Raw genomic sequence first — 17,770 nt, 5'->3', positions numbered from 1 at the left:
TTTCTTTTAAAACTTATGAAAGTTCTTACGAGGAGGCGCATAAGGAAGAGGATGGAATTTCTGTCCCGGAGTCCTGTGACATCGTGACAGGCTAGGGGAGGCGGGGAAAGTTACGGGAAAGAAAGAGAGAGAGAATCAGCTCTGTTCCCTGGGGCTTAAGGCTGGCTCTTGGAGAGAACGAGACCTAATTTTTCTTGGTATTGTCATGTAAAAAGAGATGCCAGTAATCCATTCTCAGCTGGCTCAGAGCGGAAACACACGGAGAGAGAGGGAGAAGGGAGGGAGAATCAATCTCTGCCGAGGAAGACTCATACTCTGAGTCTGGGTCCTCCAGGGAAAGTTGGGGAGGGTAGGGAGCCAGAGAGGGGCGTCCCCCCCCAAGGAAATTGGGGGAACCCAGGCGGATAGTAAGCCTCATACTATCTGGTGCAGCGAAATAAGATCCAACTGTTGAAGCTGGGGAAGGTTCACAGTAACGCATCCGCCAGATTTGTGCGCTAAAGTCAGTTGGAACAGACATTTACCACACTCTACAGAGCCTAGAGCGCCCCAACACCTAACTGGAATGGATATGAGCAAGCACTCGAAGAAGAAAAGACGGTTACTCACCTTTGTAACTGTTGTTCTTCGAGATGTGTTGCTCATATCCATTCCACACCCGCCCTCCTTCCCCGCTGTCAGAATAGCCGGCAAGAAGGAACTGAGGAGCGGGCAGGCCGGCAGGGGTATATATTAGGCGCCATACTGGCGCCACTCCAGGGGGCGACCTGCCGGCCCACCGAGTGTTGCTAGGGTAAAAGTTTCTCCGACGAACGTGCACGCGGCATGCGCACACCTAACTGGAATGGATATGAGCAAGCACTCGAAGAAGAATTGTAAGCTTTAACTGAGAGTGAAGGTCAGTTAATTATACTGCAGAAAAGCAGGGCCGGTGCAAGGATGTTTCACGCCCTAGGCGAAACTTCCACCTTGCCCCTCGACCCCCGTGCAGCAACTCTCCCTCTCCACCCTGAGGCGCCCCACCTGTGGCAGCACCCCACCCTCCGCCCTGAGGCACACACACACACCCCCGAACCAGCTCACCCCTGCCCTGCCTCCATCCTGAGCTGATTAGCGCTGCAAGCCTGGGAGGTGGGAGAAGTGAAACAGCCATGGCGTGCTCGGGGAGAAGGCGGGACGGGGGTGAGCTGGGGCGGGGAGTTCCCCTGCGTGCCGCCCCCCCCCTTACTTGCTGCAGGCAGCCCTCCCCACACTCCCCTGCCCCAGCTCCCTCCGCCTAAATGCTGGCAGCGACCAGGATGGCCGAAGATCTGGCCGCTGCAGTCACTGTCAAAGAAAATGCCGTCCCCCAAATCCCAGCGCCCTAGGCGACTGCCTAGGTCACCTAAATGGTTGCACTGGCCCTGCAGAAAAGCTATACACAAAAACATAGGTATGCACATGCTGGTGAGAAACTCAGCAGTTATATTATACTCTGTCATAGAAACAAGGTATCTTAGACTTTGGAGATGAAACTCTCTTATTCGTCCTTCTAGTCCAACTCTCTGTCAGTACAGAACTGTTCCATATAGCACTTTTAAGTAATAATACTTAGCTGTTATTCAGCTACATTTTCTAGAGTGTTGGTAAGTCTGGTTTTAAAAGACCCAAGTAATGAGGTGTCCTCACTTTTCTAGGGAGACTATGTCACAGACTAAAACATTTGTGTAAAGAAGTTTTTCCTAATATTCAGTCTAATCTGTCTTTTTATTACTTCCATTTCTTTACTCCTAGTTATATGTCTATGTATCACACCAAATAATTCCTCTCGCACTCCTTGGTGTTTATACCTTACAAATATCTGTAGACTGTTTTCAGGTTCATTCCCTCTTCAGAGACACAAACTCTTCATCTTCATTTACCCAACCTATATAGCTCCCCTTACAGTTTCTTCATAAATAAATCCCTTCAACCCACTCATCATTTTGGTTGCTCTTCCCTGAACTCCTGCCAGTTCATCAATTAATTTATGGTAACATGCCATTTCTGCGCCAGAGAATGGGTACAAATTAGTCTTTTAATCAAATGTGGAAATATTAACTCTGATATACACAGAGAAACACAGTAGGCTATATTCACTGCTGAGTTGCATCCCAGGTGATCCTACTGAGCCAAGTCCATCCCTAATGTAACTCTGCTAAACTCAATACAATTTCATCATGGATGAATTTTGTCCATGGGATTGTATAGGGGTGTATGTCATTGCTGAATTTGATCCATTTAATTCATATGGCTGAGGTTAAATGAAATTCAGTGTCTCTAAGAAAAATGTGCTAATGGAAAGAAAACATTTTTCTGAATTAGTGATGATTACTAAGTAAGCTTTACTTTTGGTTTAAATAACTGAATATTGATATGCTTTATAATTCCAATTATTAAATTAAACACAAAATTGTAGGAGATTGAACTGTGCTGCTAGAACCATTGTCACAAAATTCCACTCTAGTGGCCACATTTTCATAGGTTCTGAGTAGAGCTGAGCAGTTTGCAATGTTTGCATGGAGGCTGAAACCACTCAGCTCACCAGACTGTGATCTGACTCAGATCTGCATACAAATCTATAAAATTAAAAACCACATATCAGGTTAAATATTCAAAACCTTTTAAGATATGCTTTGTTTTTCCTATGTATATCTTATGTCCTTCTATTTCCAGATTATAGTGGCTGAGGTATCACATGCAACAAATGGAATTGTAGTGGCTATGCCATGGCAAAATTAAGCCAATGGTATCTGTACAACAGGTTTTCATTGAACTGTAAAGGAAATTGCTCATGAAAGGTACTAGTGAAAGGTTTCACCCCAGCTGACTTGTATTCTGATCTGGTTCAGTTCACAACCTGGTGAGATGAGTGGTTTCAACCTCCATATAATGTCAACTGCTGAAGAGGGTTCCAAGACCCAATCTGCTGCCAAAAATAGTCTTCAGCTAAGAGATTATGGGAGTGTGGCTTGACATTTTTATAACAGAGGGATGGGTTAAACAAACGGCCAGGGAGGAAACCACACAGTTTATCCAGAGCAGTTGAGGAATAACCAGAATGGTTGATGCTATCATTTTATCTCTGGGTTCTTTAAAACGCTCAACATTTCACATCATGCTTCAAGCAAAAATTGATTATCTGGTCAAATAAAAATATCTCTGTGGTATATAAACAAGCTTGATCTTAAATACTGCAGCACAACAGTTTTATAATATTATATAGTATTATATCTTAGATATGAGAGATAAAGAGCTACTAATTCTAATTAATGAGCCACTGCGGAATGTTTGTAAATTTCAATGTCATGTTGATCCTAAAGGGAAAACAAACTCCACTCTAGAGTTTACTTCTAGCAGAGAATCTTTCCTGGAGGTTTTCTACACTCTTTCCAGTCAGCTTTGTTATATGTAAAGAGCTTCCTGTTGCTTCATGAAAACTATATTTCAGTCTGGATTTCTGAAACCAGGGTAGGGATGGAGCTGATGATCATGTTTATTTGCATTCACACAACTCCATCAGAGACATAAGGCAGCCCAAATAACCAAGAGTCAGATCTAGTCAGTTTGGGCAATACCTGGCACAACCAAAATGTCAGACCTAATCCATGGAACCATGCTTTTACAATAAATCACACAAATCTTTGAAGTATATATATTGGTGTCACTGAGAGAAGGTGTTGTTTGGAGTGATATACTATGGGACAGAGAACTTTTACCCATAAATCTTTGGAGCATAAAGCAGAGAGGGACTGATGGCAAGGCCTGTTCCTTTCTATTCATTCGCATGCCAGAAAATCAAACCATTCACCATAGTGTTTAAAAGGGAAGTAGAGAGCTTTATTGATAGCATTCAGAATGGTTCCACCTCCTTTTACATCAGCTGCTAAGTGAATGTCATATATTATTTTCATTTCCCCCCTTCTTGGATTCTGCTCAATGACATCTGTTAAGTCTAGACATCCACAGACTTCACTGAAAGTCCTCAGAATTAAGGATCTGATCCAAAACCCTTTGAAGTCAGTAGAAAAACTACCTCTGACCCCAGTGCACTTTGAATCAAGCCCTTACATTGGTGTCACTGAGAACAGAATCTGGCTTTTAGACTGTAGGAACCTCTCCAGATCTTGGTGCTCTATAGTGTTTCCTGGTTGTTGTGCAAGGCCCAACCCCTCAAAAAATATAAGCGACATGCCCTGATTTTTTTCATCAGTTTATTGGCCGCTAACAAGCGTCTAGAGTAGACCAAGGGAACATAGTTAAGGCACCGACATCCCAACACTCACACTATCACCAGATCCCCCTTTCCGTCACAAGTTAAAGGACGCTGCAAGAGCAGTACTTTTCCCAAAATGTTCGTTGTATTCTTGAATAGATCCCAGATGCAAGGCTGCGAGAGAATAAGTGCTTGCATGTGCCTTCTGCATATCCCTGTTATTGGGCGGCCGTATAACGAGCGCTCCTAAGGAGTGAGAGAAATAAGGAGTTTAGACCTTCTGAACACAGTGATTCTCTCCAGCTGTCACTTCAAAACTGTTCTCTTTTGCTCTTGTCTTCCTCACAGCTGCTCGGATCGCGTCAGATTTCCGGACGCAGAAGTGAGTCAAACGCACCCGGGTCTCTCCTGTGTGGCTTTTCTGTGATAGGTTGTCAGCACTTCTGAGGCTGCTTCACACAAACGCTTGCCCACCTTTCAGATCTTACTGATTGCCTCAGTGCAGTATAGTCACAAAACACAACTCTTCTTTCTGTCTTCCGCAGTCAGATCGGTTCTTTCAAATGTATACTGAGGATTTTCTGTGGTAAAGAATCCATCCCTACCCTCCTAATGTTAGCCAAACAAACTTAAAATATAGTGACATGTTTCAGCAACTTTGAATTGCAATGCAGCTGCAACCGGAAGGGCTAATTAAGTAATCCTGCCACTGAAAAGAGCACGGCCAGTGTGACACTAACATTATAAATCAGATGCCCTTTCAATCAAAATTTTAAATAAACAAATAAATGTTAAATAAATAAATAAATTACAAAAGTGCAGGGTCTGCTGAATTTTACCCCCAAATTATTTTTCATCATTTTGCAATCCAAATATATTATTTATAGTTTTATAATTGATAGGGAAATTCCAGTTTACCTCCCCAGCCCTCAAAAAAAGTTAAATATTGGCGTGAATAGTGTTCTCGGTGTAACATCTGATCAAATGACTAAACACCAATGACTTCTCTATTTTCTTCATGCTTTCCGTATGAAGGCAGGAGATAAAAGACCTTCTTTGGAGGGTGCATTATTGTAAACACTGGCCACCAGCAGCTGCAGAAGTTAAATTTAAGAATCACCAAAAGATCAGCCTTTTAACTGCAACATTCTGAAGAGAAGGAAACGAGGAAAGGAAGGTCTCAAAGCAGCCGCTGCCTGCTGCACGCCCACTGGTTTCACTGGTTAGTGTCTGCGGGACAGAGATAAGCCGTGGGTGCAAAAACAAAGCTAACATTAATTATTTTGAGAGAAGTATTTGCCACTTTGCAAAAGTGATAATGCTATCTGTGGGGCTGGGCTGTTCGAAGGATAGGGCTGGCAATGTAAATGTTGCGTGACTTTCAGTTATGGTCATTCTTCACTTCATATGCCATAACAAGTAAGATATAGGCAGAGCAGTATTCAATGCAAAATATGAGTTTCGGATAAGCGCTTCATTTTTAGAACTCCTCTAACTTATTCCTCATTAAAAAAAACCTAAATAAACAAAAATCTACGTAATGGGCCCCAAAATGTTGTAGGACGAAGGCATCCTATGACTTTCTATCTCAACTGGGTATCCCGGGCAAGAATTGAAGAAATGCATTTTGTGTGCACTGCAAACCAGTTTTCTGTGTATAAACAAAACTACCTACAGACGATTAAAATAAACTCAGTTGCACTGTCGATATAATTTCATGCTTTAAGAGAAATTTAAATGACAGATCTCTGGCTCTCGATGAATGATCTATCAAAAATGAAACTTTGAAATGTCAAAAACACATATTTCGGTTTTAGTGTCGCAAGAGGAAAAACTAACTCAATTATTTCAATTAGCTACTAGATCTTGAAAGTTTCACTTATTTTTCAGCGAGTTACAAGTTAATTTCCGGGTTGGTGTTATCATAATTTCTGTCTTTTGGAATGTCCAATGACCCAGAAAGATAATGATATTCTCTACATGTGAAGTTTTAGCATTTTTGACAATAATTGCCCATTTTCTGGAAGCCAAAATCTAAATAGGAAACATCTTTGAACACATTATTTGCCCAAAGTTCTTGAGTCTGTGTCATTTGCTGAAGTATTTTTAGTGTAAAAATACTTCATTTTCACTGTACCGTCTTGCTGGAGTTATACCGTTTATGTCACTAGGAAGTCAAATAGTCAAGCATTTAATATCCTGTTTATACAGAGACATCACACCGTCAAGCGTGTCGGTGTCTCTACATCTATTTCAAAATTGCTATTTATTCTTTAAGACGCTTTTAAAAAAAATGATGCCCTTTTTTTTTTGATCCTTTGGAAATTTTAAAAATTGTAGTGTTTGACGTCTGTTGAAATGTGAAGTAATTCTGTACTTTATATTAAATGTTGAGTAACCGTTTATGTGCCAGGGAAAAAATAAGAGTACAGGAAGACAGCCAGTATTCTGAACATTTGGAAAGAGGAAATGTTTACCATATGGGGCCATAATATGCATTCCCCGTGCACCCCAAGATCCATTGGAAGAATGTGGCTTTGAGCCCGTAAATCCTAATCCGAGACTCAGTTAGTGACTCTCTTTTTGAACCAAAATGAACATCTAATCCGTTATTCAATGCAAAGGGCACTGGAAACCGCAGTCATTCTGCAAAGCGGTACTTGTGCTGACCTCTGTGTTGATAAACAATTTAATTCTTTAGTAGTTAACAGAAAGAATCTTAATATAATTAGGCCACTATAGAAACATAACATAAACCTACCTAACTAAAAATGAGTCAGCATAAAGAGCCACGTGAATTCTACATGCAAATCTAAGTAAAATGTAATATGTTAGGAACAGGAAACCGATTACCCCACCACTCTCAGAAAAAAAATACAACCAAAACTATAGCTTCCATGACATTTCAAAGTAAAAGTTCCTCAGGAAATAGAATGCTAAGAAATCGACATCAGTAGGACGATTTTCATGTTTACCTTCTGTCAAATAAGTTGTCCATCAGATATTTAAGTTGTTCCCAGCAGTCAAATATTTTGACAGGTAGAACCAAAAGAGAATTCAAACAATATTTCCGTCTGGAAAGAAGCATTAAACAAATTGTATTACTAGTTCTTTAATGCACATACGCCTGGGGGTACAAAGAACTCTTCCAGGGGATACATCAACTTATCTGCATATTTGCCTACTTTTACAACAGGCTATGTACAATGCACGAGTGAAGTCAGTACAAACTAAAATTTTATGCAATGACTTGTTTATACTGCTCTATATCCTATGCACTGAAATGTAAGTACAGTATTTATATTCCAGGTGATTTATTTTATAATTATAGGGTAAAGGTGAGAAAGTAAGCTTTTTTTCTGTAACAGTGTGCTGTGACACATTTGTATGTTTATGTCTGATTTTGTGAGCAAGTAGTTTATAAGTGAGGTGTAACTTGGGAGTATGCCAGACAAATCAGACTCTTGAAAGGGGTACAGTAGTCTGAAAAGGTTGAAAGCCACTGCTTCAGTGAATGGTTCCCCTCCACACACACGTGGTCCATTATTAAAACAATATATTTCAAAAAAAATCACATCCCTGGTTGAGTGTTGTGGCGAATGTACCAAAATAAGAAATGGGGTAAGGTTTATAGATACCCCACCAACAATAAGGGAGATGCTGACCAAATCCAGATTATTTTATTTCATTACTTAGAGCAATATATGCTTAATTCAATATATAGTGACACGCACATTTTCAAACACCCGTTAATTTACTTAAGCAAATCATACAGACCACATTTGGTAATGACATGGATCTTTTTCTCTGTTTTTTTAAAGCGATTTTGCTCTAGGACAGTCTAGTTCCTTGTACTTAACGTCTCCGAAACTTTATTTTACGTCATGTGCTACAATGAAACGTAATAAAAGGTTTACTTCATTATATTCTACATTTTCGTTCCTACAATGTCACAATAAAGGACAAACTTTAGATTCTTAACATTTACAGATGCACATTGCTGATAACAGAACTATTTTCAAGCACGCGAGTGAAACAAAAGCTTTCAGAGATCGATTTGATGCATATAAATCATCCAATCCTTAAAAACCTGGTCGAGCGTGCTTGATTTGTGTGGTGGTGAAAAATACATATGAAACTATGCAGCCTTATGAATAGGAGAAGCCCACGGACAGAATTATCTGGGGTTGAATTGTGTTAACTGGAAGTTGCTGATTCCTTCAGCTTCACCGTGAGGACTGAGCTCTGAAGCGCAGACTGTGTCCATTTCCTCTGCAGGTTTCCCCAAACCACATTTTGCAAGGCTTTTTTTTTTTTTTTTTCGTACTGACTAAACGCATGTCTTGGAAGCGATTCGGTTTTTCCAATTGCCCTTGTGCGAGCCCCGTTCTGGGCTCCTTAACCTTTTCGCCGCTTTGGACTCGAAAAGTAGGTGCAAGGCTTTATTTCCCGGGGCTGCCCCAGGTCCCTGCTTCGTGGAGCTTTAAGGGATTGAAATAACAGAGGAAACTTCAGGACTCCCGGAAAACTCCAATCCGTATTAAATAAAACTCTCAGGGATTGATTCAGATCTTCTAGTGTTATCTATTTCGGTTTAGACACAGCCACGGGGTGTCGGATTATGCTGGCAGACATAACGAAAACACCTACCTATTACCCACCCTCTCCCCTTTAAATATATCTGATCCTCTTCCAAGAGCGAACCTTACTCACAAAACTTTATCAGCTGTATTTGACAGTTAGAAAGAAAAGGAGAGGTTTTTAATTGAGGTTTCTAACAATCTCTCTCTGTGTCAGGGAAATTTTTTTTTCCTTTTAAGAGTTTACAGAGATTAAATTTACTTTGTTTAGTGAGTGTCACTAAACTAGCATTAACTAGATACGGAGGTGTAATAGTGACGAATTTTGCTACTTTAGGCTATAGTCTCACAAAGCCTGAGCTAAAAAACACTGTTTGGATACAAGCCATTTCACTGTAAAAAAAAAAAATTCCTCCCCTCCCTTCCCCCTCCGAAATGAGAACTGACGTTTTCTGTTCTCGTTTCAGTTATAGGTGAATAAGAGGTGGATTTCACTCGTTATACAGAAGCCTCGCTGATTTCATACCAAGAAGCGAGACTGAAATGTAACCACTTCAGGAAACAACGAGCTATTAAAAGCTATTAGTAAACAGTGTTGAATCAAATAAACATCGTTGTTCTAAAAGTTATGGTTTAAGGAAAGAAAGGTCCCGAATCTCAATAGAAGGAAATTGGAGTTGATGTCCTTGACTGATTCTGAAGTCTGATACTTTACTGAATGTGTCTGGGGTTTTGGGGGGGCGGGGTGTTTTGTTTTTGTTTGCCAAGAAAATTATGAGAGTTTGCGAAAAGATGTAAAGAAAGGAACACTACAAATTGGTGATCAGCCATAGTAAATCTCTTGTTTAGGAATCCATAAATTTAAGACTATGAATGTTGGCGTTTCTGTTTACTCGTACTAACGACATGATTAAAAAATAATAAACAAAAACACAGAGAGGGTTTCTTTCCAAAAGGCGAAGTTTCGGAGGGTATTTCATCTGCACTCTTTTTGTCATTTTGAATATAAATGGACGTGGAGTCTGACTGATTTCCTTAGACACGAGTGGGGGTGTAGTGTTATATGTATTGATCACTGATCAAACTGCTAACGTGCGTCTTCTCGCTTCTTCAGTGTTCAACTGTGTGTTCAACATGCAACCTCTTCAACTATGTCCAACTTCACTTCAAACAAAATAAACTATAATCCTTAATTAACGACATCGACATTTGGTATATAGCCCTTGCACAGCTTGTATTAAAGTGTATTAAACAAGGGATACGGAAAACAATATGGTAAGAACTTTTTGTTGTGAACTTTACACACTCCCTACGGTATTAAGAAAGAAAAAACGGTATGTATCATCCAATACCTCTTACCTACTTAACATCTATGATCTGCTCAGCTAAGTAATCCGAAGCCCTTCTGAAAATGCAGTGTCATTCTTCTAATTACCTCCTTTCTAAACTTGGAGAAACTTATATTTGCTTAAATAAGCTTTTACTAACAAATTAGCTATTAAAATAATCTTAAATTGCATCTATTCTGACTGTACAGTACTGAAAACCGCAAGTAGGGAGGCAGTTTTGACAAAGCTAGATATGAGACGAGAAACGGACTCCATGTAACTTTGTATGCAGTGTTGTAGCCCTGCTGGGTCCCAGGATATTACCAATAAAAGATATTACCTCACCCACCTTGTCTCTCCATCTAACTTTATTTATTTGTAAACATGGGACTAGCAACCACCAAATAAAGTGCTTACAGAAACTGTGGAAAAGAGCTCCACCCAAAAGATCCGTTGCTGACGGTAAGAATTGGAGTGTGTACAAGTTTGCAAGCTGGCTGTTCAGTACTGACTCAGACCAGCAATGTAGGTCACAACGAGTTTCCTAGTTATCTAAATTCGAACAATTAAGCTTTTCTTTAGAGACTTCTAAAGCGCTGTTGTTACATTTCTCAGCGCAGTGCTTTTTACTGAAGTTCAACCTGCATCTGGGCAGTTACACTGAGTTTGTAAGCCAATGCTTGGAGTCCGCACGCTTGCTTTTTGCTATTCAATCGTTTAACCTTCTGCTTGTATCCTCTGTTCATTCCCATCACAATAATCCATTTCATTTGTCCTAAAAGCGTATTTTTAAAAAGTTGTTCCAGTGACTCACAATCCTTTTTTCATTAATTTTAAGAAAAGTATTAAGTGATATCCTAACTACTGTTTATTCAATTCTGGACTCTTACCAAGAATATTTATTCATCGTTAACTCATTAGTTTGACCCTTTATGACCGTCATTAAGTGTTCATAGAATTAATCGTACACATTATTTAAAGAGCTATTAAAAACCTGCACCTTCTGAAACGGCTTTTACTCCACACACTGAAGGAACTCAGTCTTCTGACTGACACCGAACATTGTCTATTTTCAGACTGGTTTATTTAAATTCTCTTGTTGTTTACCATAGCACGGCAGAGAAAAACACTCATAGCGCTAGGGAGGATGAGCAAACTGTCGGATGTTGCCGAAACGACAGCAGCAGCTGCAGCAGCGATGAGATATTATTCCCAAGCGCAAAGTTGTAAAGAATATAAACCAGGATCAGGATACAAGATAAGAAAATAACTACAATATATGTATTTATTTCACTGTCGTTCAGAGTTCTCTATTATCATAAAACTGAGCAACAGGATCAAAGCCCCTCCGCCACTTTGCAGTAAGATGAATGTGTGCGCGGGGAGGGATGTGTTCAAAGTGACTATTGTATTTTTTGTCAAGAAAATAATAATAGCAAAAGAATCCGTTGTAATGTAACATAAACAACAGAAAATCATCCGGCTAGATACTGCACGACACGAAAGAAAAAAACCTGGAAATCTCACCTGGTCCACAGTTTCTGTCCAAACGCAGTATATCACCCTGCATGTCCACTGCAATTTTTTTTTAGAACAAACACATCACTCGGTTCATTAGCACAAAATCGTTTAGCCTCACTTCTCTCCTTCAAATCCTTTCTAATGTGCATCAGTGCATATATAGCCCTGGTGCTAGCAGAAATGAGTTCTCCTCCTAAACACAGAAGTTTCTCAATCCTGCAGAAGTTTCATGAATGTTTCGTAGAGGCAGCACCAACTTCTTGCGGACTCAAGTAGGAACTTAGAGAGCGCTTAGCAGGTTCAAACAACTTCGGTGCCCGGCCTCCCTTTCCATCGTTTACGCACAGACTCTCACGCAGAGGGTACCACTGGAACCATCCCATCCAATGGTTCCTAAGACACGGGTGACAAGAATCCCTCTAAAAGCACATATTCTTTCAGCTTGTTAACAACATAGTTAAGCTCACGGAAAGATCCTACGTCCCATGTAACTTCACCCGTGTCAGGTTATCTTGAGTAGGTCACTCCGCTCACTGGGTCTGCTTAACTAAACTATTTTAATCCAAAAGTGGAAAAATTAAATGTGTAGCAGAAAGAGAGGGCAGAGCGATTGGAAATTGAGTCCCAAAGTGGAAAAATTAAATGTGTAGCAGAAAGAGAGGGCAGAGCGATTGGAAACTGAGAATGTAAACAACACTTACGACCAAGCCAATTTAATTTCGTTTCACTGGAAGGCCCTCTTGCAATATTCCTTGTTTACATTCAGTTCAGAGACGCTGGCTTTAGGCCAGAAAAGTGCAGTTTAATTTCTTGGATGGCGAAGGAGTCTTATAACTTCAAGATCAGCTTTAAATGGAAGATGTAAATATTCTCTCAGCAAACACATTGCCATTAACCCTTCAGGAATCTCCCCGACATACTCTCCTCCCCTCCTATATGGTAGGAATGAAAAGGGAACTGTCACATATTCTCGGTGCACCTGCGGAGAGGAGAGCGAGTGAGTGTTCTGAGTCTTAGCAATGCTGCTTCCCCTTTCCTGCGTACTAATCTCCTGCGAATTTGCAATGGTAGGGTTGTAACAAATTCACTTTAGAACTCTGTTGTAGTAAAACAGACGAGTATATTCAAATATATAAACATGAGAGGCAATGGAGAACACAGATGTGGCAGCAGTGGGCACTGTGGCATGCACTTGTAATAGCTTAGTGGGTGACACGCAGGGAAATCCATTCCTCTGCATATATAAAGCATAACCTGGATGCGAGCTCCAGAGTCCCTGAGAGCGGAGAGAGCAGCTTCTCTCTGCTACTGCTGTGCATGGAAAGGCAGCAATAAGCAGGCACTGGGCACGCTGGTGCTCTCCTCAGACACGTGATTGAATCTGATCTCTGGCGCTGCTCAGTGGGGTGGTGGAGGAGGAGGAGGAGAGGAGGAGGTCGCAGTGTTGTGTACTTAAGGTCGCGTGTGTGCAGGGTTTTTCTCCCTCTCTCTCGAAGGAGTAAGTGCCACTGCTCCGCCTTCTCCTTTTCGCAATGTTGACGCAATCTATAAATAGTGGAACAAAAGGACCAACTTCCTCGCAGCTCTGCTGAAACTGCACAAAAAAGGCAACAGGGGGGTTGTTATTTTTTTTTCTGGTTAAACACCCGAATTTAGGGGTAATCTCGCTATTGGAAGATTTTTCTTCGCTTTCTCATCATACTGGCAGCGTCCTGCAACTGGCTATTTTGCTTTACAATGAGAAGGGTGTTTTTTCTCCTCTGACAGATCAGTAAGTGCAATTCAGATATTTCCTTTGGGGGGGGGGAAGGGAGGACTTCTGCTCTTCTATCTGCTACATTGCAAAAGCAGAGGGATACAGAGGAAATAAAGAGGGACTGGGATTTCAGACCGAGAGCTAAGCCATAGTGGTTTGTTGTCACTGAACTGGAGGGGCATGCGAGTATACGTGGGTCTCATACTGTAGGGGTGTGTGTGTAGTGAGCTGGGTTAGTCGGGATATCAACTGTCACATATTACAATAGGTTATAAAAATAGTTACCGCCGCTTACAGAACAAAAGCTGACGCACTAACCAATATTAAACTGGCTTTTGTTAGAAGGGAAATGTATGTGCGTGCGTGTGTTAGGGGAAGCTGCCTCAAGCAAGTTGCTGTGTTAGAAAGCCTAGTAGATTTGTTTACCGCCAGAGCTCATCGGCGTGTTTACTGCACACACGCCGTACTGGGCTCGCCTCTACCCAATCTGCTGCCGGAACTGGAGACAGAGAGGATCTTCCACCTTTTCACAATAACTCAGGATTAAAAGGGAGTACATTTGTGCTCGCTTGGGGGATCAGCCTCCCCTAATCTGCACGGCATGTTGGGGGCAGCTAATACTGTGCTGATATACCCCCTCCCCAGTAACTAGGAGATTGGTGCAAGCGTAGGCAGCTACTGGCCAGGGAGAGAATTACATCATGCCCCTCCAATTATGTTACCTTTGGAGCTTTACACCGTGAGAGATCATGGAGGCAATGACATTGCTCTCACAGAAAGTGGAGGGGAAGGGAGCAGTGTGCTTGAGAGGGTCCCTAGCACACACAGGGAGACAAGCAACCCAGGCGCGCGAGCCCTCACACATAGAGCTATAATGACCAGAACCTACTGTTTACAGTGCTCACACAAGCGTATTGTGACGTCATGTGATTGACAGCCAGTCCCTCCAGCCCGGCTCTGTCCAGAGCCTGACAACCGACTCTATATTAAGAAAAGAATGAAGTCACCGCCACCCTGACAACAGCAGGCGGCGGGCCCTTCCGCTGGCTCCCTCCCACCTTTCTCTCTCCTCTGGATCTTGGAGGAAGCCGCTGTGCAGTATGAAGGGACGATGAGGGCTCAGGCTTCCATAGCACCCCAAGAGGAAAGTGCCCAGTGATCCCCACCTCCTTCCAGAGAGCCAGCAGGAGGGCGGGCGAGCGAAAAAGGGAGGAGACACTGACCAGCCCTGTTGAGAAGGAGCCTCCTCCCATTGTGCAATAACATTCAGGAGTTACAAGCGGTTTTGTTTAGCTAGGGAGGGGACACACACCAGAGCCAGTCTTGCACAAGCAAGACAAGGGACAGAGCCTGTAGTCTGGCAGTAGCCTCTGGAACTCATGGGCCAATTTCTCTCATCCTATATGACTTCCACCTTCCATGTGTCTCCATTACATGGCTCCCAACACCCAGAAACTGAGCGGCAACAGCTTGGCAGAAGGAATAGTTAATAGGTCGGACAATACAGCCACGAAGGGACTTGTTACCCATAAAACCTCCATCGATTATTAAATAGCAGCCATCAGCATAAGGAAAGAATTCTAGTGTGCTACAGTATAGTCCAAACCACTAAACCTACCTCTGTTTGGGGTCATTCCTGTACAATACTTGAGGTTGGTTTGTTTGTTTTTCAATAAGGGTGGGGCTCTGCTCTCAAATCGATAAGCAAACTTTTGAGAGTCACACAAGCTTTTCTGTATTTGGAGAAATGGGGGATGGGTTCTAACTGGGCCCTGTTTTTCTGAGTCTCGATCATGATTTTAAAATGATCAGTCGTTTCAAAAAAGCGAAATCTATGGTAAGTGGAGCTTTTCGTTACATGCTAGTTCTGTTTGTTTAGCCTACCTCTGTTATAACAACAAGAAGAAACCTGGTCACTCAGGCTTTGCACAAATATTCATAACTGAGAGATATTCTGATAGCTCCCAACATGTCTGTGTTTTGGTAATATGTTAAAGGAAATGTGAATCACAGGTGGTGCATTCTAAAGGCTCCAAGTGTACTAATACCCTTCAGGATTTAATCAAATCCATTGTTTTGCCTTTAGATTTAAAAGTATTGCTTACTGTAAAGTAGCTCTGTTGTAAAACTAGATTTCTAACATTTGAAATGTTTACCTTAGTATCACAGTTAATACCATGTTTGGGTGCTTTACATAATGGTGATTAATTTACCCTGGACATTTTAAACAAATTCTGTATGTTCAGGAAGCAATTTGTCATAAGAGATTTAAGTTTTATTTCTGGATACAGAACAGCTAAACTGCTGTCTCAAATATTTTATATGAACAAGGTAGAACACACAGGAAACCATCCTAGTGTTGTGAAATTCCTAGGAATATACTTTTGATACTGTATTACTAACTATACAAATTATAGGAACAATGACATTTACTGGCCAGTCCTGGTAGGTTTGTGACAGGACAATAAATGGTACACCTTAGTTCAAAATCTCTGCACAAAATAAACATTTAAAAATAATAGAAAAGCATGTTTGAATACAGACTCCAAAAATTAATCCTCATATACTATCTTATTTTTTCCTGTTTTATCATTTTAACATTATAAGAATACCAAAATATTGCAATGTATACTTGAGACATAAAAGGCAATTTTTCATTTCTTAAATTTGTCAAAATAGTGAAGTAGTACTTACCCACTGCAAAGTCAATAAATCCATATCACACTAAAAACAACAAAAAGTGTTTTACAGACAGTGATGTTTGGTGAAAAAAACTTTTTCCCCCTCTAGTACAGTAACCTAAAAATACAACTAAATAATAAACATTTACCTAGTGGAAACTGTAAGAATCGTAGACTTCAATTTAGTGGTACATACAGTTTTTAACTTGATGGTTTTGGTTTCTTCAAAGTAGTCTATTACTTTTTGAAGTTTGTGTGTTCCTATTTGTGCAGAAACTAGACAGAAAAGCTTTGAGTTCCCTTCTTTTTCACTTTTGTAACAGTAGTTATGTTTGGCAGTCTGAAATGAGTCAATGGTATCTCCTTTGTCCTGCTAGCTTTCTGTTACATTGTATCTTTGCTCTATTTCCTCTACACAAGAAAGCAAGCATTTCACATTTAGGATTTCAAATTGTAGATATTTTTAATAAGGTTACATTTTTATAAGCCTTGTTGTTTTCCAGATGTTTTATTGCACAAGATTGGAGTACATACACCTTTTCAGTTTATGGTATATTAATAACAGTAACTCGCTATCAATGACACTACACTAACGTTCATTAACCAAGTAGATAACTTTGTACATGTTTCAGCATATACTTAATTAGGTAAATTATTATTGTTTTCTTGTTAATATACCTTCATAAGAAATCTAATGTGCTCTTTTCCAAGCATTTCATAATTTCGGATTTGATAAAAAAACAGTTGAGAATTGGGACAAAAAAATGAAAACTGCCCTTTATCTCACTTGCTGAGGATTCCCTTGATGTGGGTAAGTCCCAGCAGGCAAAGAGCCATCATAGGTTACTTTTGCAACACCATCCTAGGAAATATGCCTAAAGATCACTGCACTACAGCTATCTTCAGCTGGTGGACAGTCAATTAGGAATCAATGTCAGCTGAGGTAAATTAGAGCTGCCCCTATGGTGCTCAAACTTGTACCAGAGACAGGACTGGGCAGAGATCAGAGAGCTATAACCAGCTACTGGATGGCTACCCAATTCTGCTACATTTACCAGAGCTTTGGTACATCGGAGAATCTGGGCCTAGAACAGTTCATTCTGTCCTTGTAAGTAGTCTGAATGGTAGCAGTGTAAAATAAATTCCAAAGTTGTCAGTGTCTGGAAACAAGAAGTGGTTTAATGACTTAGCTGGTGGGGAGGTCTTTCAAAAGCTGAAGCAGGAAGTGTGGGGCCATCACTGTCACTATGGGATCAGTTTCTATTTACCTGAAATCCAGTCTGCTCTGAAATTCTGGCCTTTGGATTGGTATTATGTTGTGCTGCAGATCTGTCATTCTCCCAGAGAAAATAAACAAATGTCAACAAAAAATAGGTTGTGTGAAGGCACTAGTGTTCAGTAAATAAAATATGCATACTTTCTGTATTACACATATATATCCTTACTCTCATAAATAGTCTCATTTGTTTTAAATGTAAAAAATACACTGGAATTTAGAATCCACTCTGTAGCATACACATTAAAAAAAGCTAAATTGTATTAATTTATTATGAGGATCAAACCTGCATTTCCATATGTACAGTGTGTAATTATTAATTACTTTTATGTTAAAATACAAAATGTTCAGAGTTCATACAAGATAATACTCTGGGGGTTTTCTAAAAAATATA

The 17,770-nt window shown here is 40.6% G+C and overlaps 2 long non-coding RNA genes across 2 annotated transcripts in view; both read right to left on the bottom strand.

The window, feature by feature from the left end:
- Positions 1-16,149, bottom strand: part of LOC142046105 (uncharacterized) — a 131,441-nt gene extending 115,292 nt beyond the window's left edge. Inside the window, exon 1 of the long non-coding RNA XR_012655027.1 lies at positions 16,114-16,149. This is a non-coding gene — a long non-coding RNA (uncharacterized LOC142046105). The remainder of the gene's footprint in view (positions 1-16,113) is intronic.
- LOC142046106 (uncharacterized) lies at positions 7,893-12,534 on the bottom strand. Its single transcript, XR_012655028.1, has 2 exons — positions 12,365-12,534; positions 7,893-12,056 (listed from the first exon to the last, which is right to left on the bottom strand). It is a non-coding gene; the product is annotated as an uncharacterized LOC142046106 (long non-coding RNA).
- Positions 16,150-17,770: the final 1,621 nt, after the last annotated feature.

The sequence above is a fragment of the Chelonoidis abingdonii genome, chromosome 1, assembly GCF_003597395.2.
Source record: "Chelonoidis abingdonii isolate Lonesome George chromosome 1, CheloAbing_2.0, whole genome shotgun sequence".
Lineage (NCBI taxonomy): Eukaryota > Metazoa > Chordata > Testudines > Testudinidae > Chelonoidis > Chelonoidis abingdonii.
Note: the sequence above shows the minus strand (reverse complement) of the source record. Positions and strands in the feature narration are given on the sequence as shown.